The 8,255-nt window shown below is 42.3% G+C and overlaps 1 pseudogene; it reads right to left on the bottom strand.

Moving 5' to 3' along the window:
* Positions 1–568: 568 nt before the first annotated feature.
* LOC124557160 lies at positions 569–686 on the bottom strand (annotated as a pseudogene).
* Positions 687–8,255: the final 7,569 nt, after the last annotated feature.

Genomic DNA, 8,255 nt, shown 5'->3' with positions numbered 1-8,255 from the left:
ATGGTTCTACAGTGGTATTAGAATTCAAGGTGAAAAGACATCAACGATATGATTCGCAGGTGACATTGCCATCCTGAGAGAAAGTGAGGAATTACATGATCTGCTGAAGGAAATGAGCAGTCTAATGAGTATATAAATTGTATTGGGAGTAAATCGAAGAGAAACGAAACTAATGAGAAGTAGCTGAAATGACAGCAGGGAGATACTTCAGATCAGCATCAATGGTCACGAAGTAGATGAAGTTAAGGAATTCTACTACCTAGGCAGCAAAATAACCAGTGACGGATGGAGCAAGGAGGACATCCAAAGCAGACTGGCAATGACAAAAAGAGCATTCCTGGCCAAGAGAATTCCACTAGTACCAAAGCACTCCGTCTTCAGGCCACAAGTGGCCCATCGGGACCATCCGACCACCGTGTCAGCCTCAGCTGAGGATGCGGATAGGAGGAGCGTGTGGTCAGCACACCGCACTCCCGATCGTTATGATGGTTTTCTTTGACCGGAGCCGCTACTATTCGGTGGAGTAGCTCCTTAGTTGTCATCACGAGGCTGAGCGCACCCCGAAAAATGGCAACAGCGCATGGCAGCCCGGATGGTCACCCATCCAAGTGCCGGCCATGCCCGACAGCGCTTAATTTCGGTGTTCTGACGGGAACCGGTGTATCCACTGCGGCAAGGCCGTTGCCCACTAGTACCAAAAATAGGCCTTAATTTGAGGAATAAATTTCTGAGAATTTACGTTTGAAGCACATCATTGTGTGGCAGTGAAACGTGGGTTGCGCGAAAACCGAAACAGAAGACAACAGAAGCATTTAAGACGAGTTGCTACAGAAGAATGCTGAAGATTATGTGGACTGATAAGGTAAGGATTTAGGGGGTTCTGCACAGAATCGGTGAGGAAGGGATATGTGGAAAACACTGACAAGGAGGATAGGATAATAGGACATCTGTTAAGACGTCAGGGGATGACTTCCACTGTGCTAGACGGAACTATAGAGGGCAAAAACTGTAGAGGAAGACAGAGACTGTAATACATCCAGCAAATAATTGAGGACGTAGGTAGTAAATGCTACTCTGAGATGAAGAGAAATCGTGGTGGGATGCATCAAACCAGTCAGAAGACTGATGACTCCAAAAAAATAAAAAATAAGGATTCTGTCGTGTCAAAGATATACAAACTTCATGTAGAGATAGACATCGACTCGAAGGATAAATGTATACTGGTGTTGATACATTATGCCTTCGAGAAGGACGGTATCACACGAGGATTGACACGAAAACAATCCCCAGACCATAACTCTCCCTTCTCTGGCCTGGACCGCTGCTGGACTGCTGCCGGATGATTCCTTCCAGACGTTTCACTTCGTGCCTGCCGACCGCTATTTCACCGATGGAGCATAAGATGTGATTCATCGGAAAAGGACACTTGTTGCCACTCAGTGGGCGTCCAGTGGCGGTTCTGGCGTACACATTCCGGTCTTCGTCGTGGATGAACAGCAGTCAGCATGGGTCCACAAACGAGGCTCCTGCTGTGGAGTCCAATACGCAGGAACGATCGCCGAATGGTAGTTGAGGACACGCTGTTGGTAGGCCTTTGGTTCATCTGGGCCCTCAGTTGTTCAACAGTTGCACGTTTGTTCGCCCATATACACCACCTCGGCTGCCGTTCATCCCTGTCATCTATGACTGTGGTACGCCACAGTCGCCTTGGTGTCGTTTTTGGATAGCCATTCAACCTTTGCCCAAAAGTCAACAATCATGCCGTTTTAAGCAGGTAAATTGTTCAGTTACTGCGTTACAACAGTGACTGCACTCTTTTCGGGTCCCCCCTCCCCCAACACACAACACACTTTCTATATCCTCACTGCTAGTGCTGCCACCTGCCGTTTGTGAATGGTTCCGGTACGTTGACGTCGAACATAGGCGGTATTCACATTAATGTTACTGGACTATGAATAATCTGGTTCTTACGAACAAGTACATTTAGTCAAACGTTATCTGAGTAAAAATTAGTTGTGTTTAACTAATGCATTCGTATTTTCCTTTTCTTGGTTCTTACTAAGCTTTGTGTAAGATCTGTTTTGCATTTGTCAATCACATGTCGTCTACGTATGCAGCTTCGTTTCCTTCTGTTAAAATAAACCTTTTGTCTGAACATTAACCAATGGTACAGCCAGAACATCAGCAAAATGATACATTAAGAGATGCAAGATTGTAGTGACCACAAGATCAGGACCAAGCTAGTCCATTGCATGATCATTTGATACAAGGCATAGTGTTGCATTCTACACACAACAGAACACATGGAATTTGATGTGTTCGTACAATCAGGAACGTTTTTTGTGTGTGCCCCTTTGTTTAAACAACAGTAAATTGGTTCCTCTGCTTGTGCATATTCATTATCAGTCCACTCTACTTAATCAATCTTAATTAGATATGTGTCAACAATATTGTTACCCAGTAACCTTTAAAGATTCACTTTGTTTAAATAAATGCAAATAAATTTCAGCCATTAGCTCCTTCAGCTTAAATTCTGAAATATTCACAATGTAAAATTCCTAGTAAACTGACAAACATCAATGTTATGTCTTACAAGTAGACTATGATGGCTTTCATACAGCGTATTATGCAAGAATATGTAAACAATAGTGAATTCTCGAGGTATAGACTTCTGTCTTTGTTCATGTATGTATCAGATATTATGTTATCAAGAACAGTAATGGAAACGATGATTAAATTCAATATAGCTCAACACAGGAGATGAGTTAAACTTGTATATATCATTTGATTATTTATATTAATATTTAAGGTGTGAGGGACAGGATGATTAAATTCTGTATAGCTCAACACAGGAAACGAGTTAAACTTGTACATATCATTTGATTATTTATATTAATATTTAAGGTATGAGGGAGAGGTTGAATTTTTATGTGTCAGAATTTGCTTGTGAAGTATTATAAACATGCTGAAACATAATCAAAATTAGGAATTTATTTATAACGACATTTTAACTAACTGAGTAACACATTGTGACGCGACAGACTGTAACGAGCGCCGAAGTGGATGGTTTTGACTCGAGCATTCGACTGCTCCACTGTGCTCGTCTCTAATGTTTGTGGGAGCCTGGAAGGCGTGTCGCTGGAGTGTGGTGGTAGCAGTATGATGCACATGTTTCTGGTAGATTGGAAGTGACGACGTGAATTTTGTTAGCAGTTCATACAAAGCGTCATTGAGAGACATCTTCATGCATGTGGAATATCAACCACTAAATGTACACCAAAGCACAATACACCCAGTTAAAGAGCTGGACTAGACGATTACTTAAATGTCTACATTGACTACGGAAGAGAACCGCATTATTATTGGGTGACAAAGGATATGTAATAATTTTTCTCTATAACTGTAAACACATTTATATTAATTAATCCACAGGGAAGATCATTCTCCCAAATGAAAGCATTCTTTGGGAAATATCAAATGAGCTACCCACATGGTTTATTTATGCAGTTAATTGTTTGACAAAAATTAAGTAATTAATTTCATTCAGCATATCATATTATAGAAACAAATAAACGAATGTCGTTATAGTACAAGATGGAAAATCTAACAACACATTGTGAATAACATTGTATAGTAAGTTTTCAGAATTTAATTTCCAGTTCGTATAATTATTTAGTTTCACAAATATTTGCCCATAGCTTTAATTCTATAAGAGTTATATCAATATGAATGGCACCAGCGGAACTAGCAGCTCATTTCGTATAAGGCTGATGTGCCACTTATGTATATACAATAAATGTTTAAGGCACAGGTTGCTAAAACTAAATACACAGTAGTTCTAATTACATGCAAACTGTTTTCACTTTATGTCATTCCAAATATGAAATTGATAAAGCTACACGTATGACCATTCATCATTCCTATACAAATAAATTATATACAGAAACTTTCCTCATGAACTAGCCTGTCCATTACTGAAAACCATGCCAGAATCCCCACACACATTCCTGAGATTAGTTGTAACATAAAGAAAGAAAAACATAAAACATGGCTGTAAAGTTTACAATATGTGTAAATATCATTTTAATCTTCGGGGTGGCGCACATCTTTTAGTGTCTTCAGTTTAAAGATCGTACATAAGGATAAAAGATTGAAATTCGGACTTGTGAATGAAAGTTTGAGTTGCTTGGTGCAAGTAATGGATATCTGGGTTCAGTCTATAAGGGGAGTAGCCATATTGGCGTCTTGGCAGTGTGCTGAAAGGGTATGAAGAGGCAAGATCTATGTTACTCTAGACGGCGAAAGTAGTAGGATAAAGCAGGTCCTAACGCATTTGTATTGTGTGGGCTATACACATTGAGGAGCAAGTATACATTCAGGTGCAAACCTATGGTTCTGTTAATTGATTTATGACCCTTGGGGGGGGGGGGTGGATTTATGACCCACAGGCGATAATCTCTCCTTCTCAGAAACCCCACGCCTCCCCCTCCCGCTCCCTATCCTCCCCCAACCCACTGGGGAACTCCAAACTCCTCCCTCTTGCTGGTACAAGTATACTTTTGATAGAAAATTAATTGTCTAATTAATTAAATCGATTAATTAATTGACTGCCCCTCTTCTCTGGGAAATACCTACCCCTGCCTTCCCATTCCCCACTCCCCCTCCCCTGCCACAATTATAAATTTGTGGAAAAAGATTCAGTCTGTGTTGGAAAGGCAGGATCTCACAACACGAAATTCGAATCATTGTAATATACTGCTCAATTCAATTTGCATATTCTTTATTTAATCTGTTTGCAGGAGACAGGGCACCTCCCCTTGCGTAGTGCTCATGTCTGCACCCATTTCCATGACTATAAGCACTGAGAAATGGAATTATGTGCAGTACATCAGCAACCATTTTGGGTTGCCTACATGTGTGTCTGTCACCTGGGCACTGAGCACATGCATCTGTGTGCCGAGGAGGTCAATCCATGTCTGTTGACTAATAGGTGTTGGATGCTGGATGGAGCACCAACTGCTGACAGCTCCGTTCACTGTGGAAGTCTACAGGCTAATAATATGTCTGCTTCATTGCATGCCTCTAGTGTTGCCATATGGAACTACTGCAAGACTGCACATGCTCATGCTCAGTCTACCACACTGACCGCATGCAGAGAAAATCCCAGTTGGGTGTCTCACACCCTGCCTCAGACAAACCAGTGTCGGAGGCCTCAGAGCCAGCCACCACTGGCATGGGCAGGACTGAAGGCCCACACATGCATCAGCCCCTCTGAAGTGGCTGCTTCCTGTTGAACAAAGCATCAGATGGCAGTAACCCCTTGATATTTGATACTTGTGGAATTCCCACCAAACCACCACAGCTCTTTCTGAAGTGGCTACTTCCTGTTTGTGTGTGAACCAATCTGTCCAAACACACAGACAGAAGTTTTAATGCCTCCTCAGAATACTGTGTTCCTATTGGCTAATGTTGAACCAGTGATGGTACATATAACCTACCCCTTCCACTCTTGTCCTCATTTGCCTATCATCCACAGTTGCCTTGATCATCAGTTTGCCTGTTTCTGTGTTAGTTTGGCTGCGAGATAAAGCTTTTTCAGGCAGAACCAGCAGCAGCAACAGTGGCAGTGTCAAACGCCCGAGGCAAAGGGAATTACCGGGTAAGCACATATTTAATTTCATAGATTCAGGTCGTATTTTGCAGTGTACATTTTCATAAATGATGTTTCTTAGCATCTAATCACGCTGTGTTCAGATTTCGGTACTGTAGCATTTGTTCAGATTTAGGTCATAGCATGAGATCAGTTTTCATAGTGTATGTTTTGGTTAAAAATGTTCGTGCCTTCAAATCGCTGTGTGTTCATATTTCGAACTACGTTTTCATAAAAAAACATTACGTAGTATCAAATCACTGTGTATTCAAATTTCAAAGTACACTTTGGTAAAAAAGTTTCAAAGTGTCAAATCCTTGTGTGTTCACATTTCGAAGGTAAAGAAGTGTCAGTATGAAATCACAGTGTGTGCAGATTTCGACGTACATTTTGGTAAATAGGGTTCATAGCATCAAATTCCTGTATGTTCAGATTTAGAAGTTAAAAACTATCATAGTATCAAATCATTCTGTGCTCGGATTTTGTAGGTTTCATAACATTTTTACAGACTTCTTAACAATTGTTCAGATTTCTACTTTAATTTTTTTCTTGTTTTTTCAGCATCCATCCACCAAATCTTGGATCAGCTGGGAGCTGAGCGGGTACGGCAGTAGCAGCATCAACATAGTAAGTATACATATTTTCTTCTTTGTAGTACTGTGTATACATATCATGTTGCTTGATGTCTGAGGCATGTTCTTTGCTGTTGTAGATGAGTTCGAGGAGCAGGAGCAGGGAGGGGTAGAGACGAATTCACTGTTTTACTAAATCAGTATGTTGCTGTTGATCTGTGGATCTGTGGATCTACGGTGGTTCGGGTGAGGAGATGCCTGGGTGGGTGGAGGAGATCCAGAGTGAGCTGCATCGCTTTGAGGAGATGACGTGAGGGGTATCCCACAGAGCCAGAGCGAGACAGGTAACACATACTCACTCTACTTACAAATAGCCAGTGATGTTTCTCTCATCGCAGCAGCAAGCAATGACTGGAAAAAATTGTACTTATTTATTGTATTCTTTCCTACAGCACCACCTTCCATGCAGTATGCAGTGTCATGGGTACCAGGGGTGGTGAAGAGGCAATCATGTAGGTGAGGTCATGCATGGCACATTCTTCTACCATGTAAGATGTACATCGTCACTGCATGGGAAGCTGCAGATGCATCTGCAGCCACTGCCTCCCTGAACCCTCACTATTACCAGTTCAGCTGTGGCATCCATGGGCCAGCCTCCCTCTGGGAACTGGCTGAGGGTTGTAGCAACAACCATCTCCGCAGCCACAGACGCAGCCAGAATGCCCACACTTCTCCCCCCACGTTCTTGCCTGAACTGCAAGGTACGTGCACCACCCTGCCCCCCAAGCAACAGTCATCAGCAGCAGCACTGCCATCAACTAATTCTAATTACAGTAATAGTAGTAATCCTGCGGCAAACTCTTTCACTGAAGGACATCAGATTAGTAACGCCATATCGCATGTAGAATACTCGGTGATTGTGGACGCCTTTGAGGGGCGAGTTTCGCTCTCTAGGATCAGGAATCCAGCATGATCGCACTGTCACCATGCAGAGTTTATGAAAGCATGCTTCCTGTTCTGGAAACTGATCTCCTGTTAATGTTACATAGTACACTGCATTTAAGTACAGTACAGTGCAGTGCATCAAACTGCGTACCCCCTCGCCCCAAAACAGACCTCTGGCACTGAATACATAAGCCTTCAATATCTGAAGGGGGGGTGGGGACACGGCGTGATATGGTGGAGCACATCAATCGCCAAGTGGTTTCGTGAATCCATCTTGAGTGTTACACTGAACCTGGCCGCTTTTCCGAGATGGAAGTTAGATGGTCAGCTAACCTACTTAGCTGAATACTACACATTGACATCCATAAGCACGTCTATGATCCGCTAAATTGAGTGTCCAGGTTCCTATGTATTAATGTCGAAAATAGAAAGGATCAGGCTTTTCTGCACGGTCAATTCTGGGTTGCGAAAGAAATTACACGAAAAATCCGCAGCACACATCTCTATAAAGTATCTATCTTGACATGCATAAGGGCTATAACTTTGATGCTGTCAAGTTCCCCGTCAAGATCCAGGACATACCTAAATTTGAGGTGAATAATGCTGGAATATTGATTCATGTTTAAGAAGTGGAGAAATGCGCGTCAGCCACGAAGAGTGGCCGCGCGGCTTGAGGCACCATGTCACGGAGTGCGCGGCCCCTCCCACCGGAGGTTCAAGTCCGCCCTCGGGCATGGGTGTGGGTGTTGTTCTTAACACAAGTTAGTTTAAATTAGCTTAAGTAGTGTGTAACTCTAGGGACCAGCGACCTCAGCAGTTTGGTCCCTTAGGAATTTACACACATCCAAACATGTAAATTAGGAAATGTGAGTCAGATGAACAGAACAAGCGAGATAAATGTACAGTCGTTAGACCCTCCATTTCTCAAAATTCGCTGGTGAGCGTAAAATGTATGTAAACATGCTGCTATTCTCCAACGAGGAAAATATGAAGAAAGACAATTATCATGACTGTTGGATCAGGGACATGTTCCACCTACTTTCATTACTTTCATCCCAAATTAGTAAACATAAGGATAAACAGAAAAT

This window comes from Schistocerca americana, chromosome 1 (genome assembly GCF_021461395.2).
Source record: "Schistocerca americana isolate TAMUIC-IGC-003095 chromosome 1, iqSchAmer2.1, whole genome shotgun sequence".
Classification (NCBI taxonomy): Eukaryota; Metazoa; Arthropoda; class Insecta; order Orthoptera; family Acrididae; genus Schistocerca; species Schistocerca americana.
The sequence above is the reverse complement of the archived record's forward strand: the minus strand, read 5'-3'. Positions and strand labels throughout refer to the sequence as shown.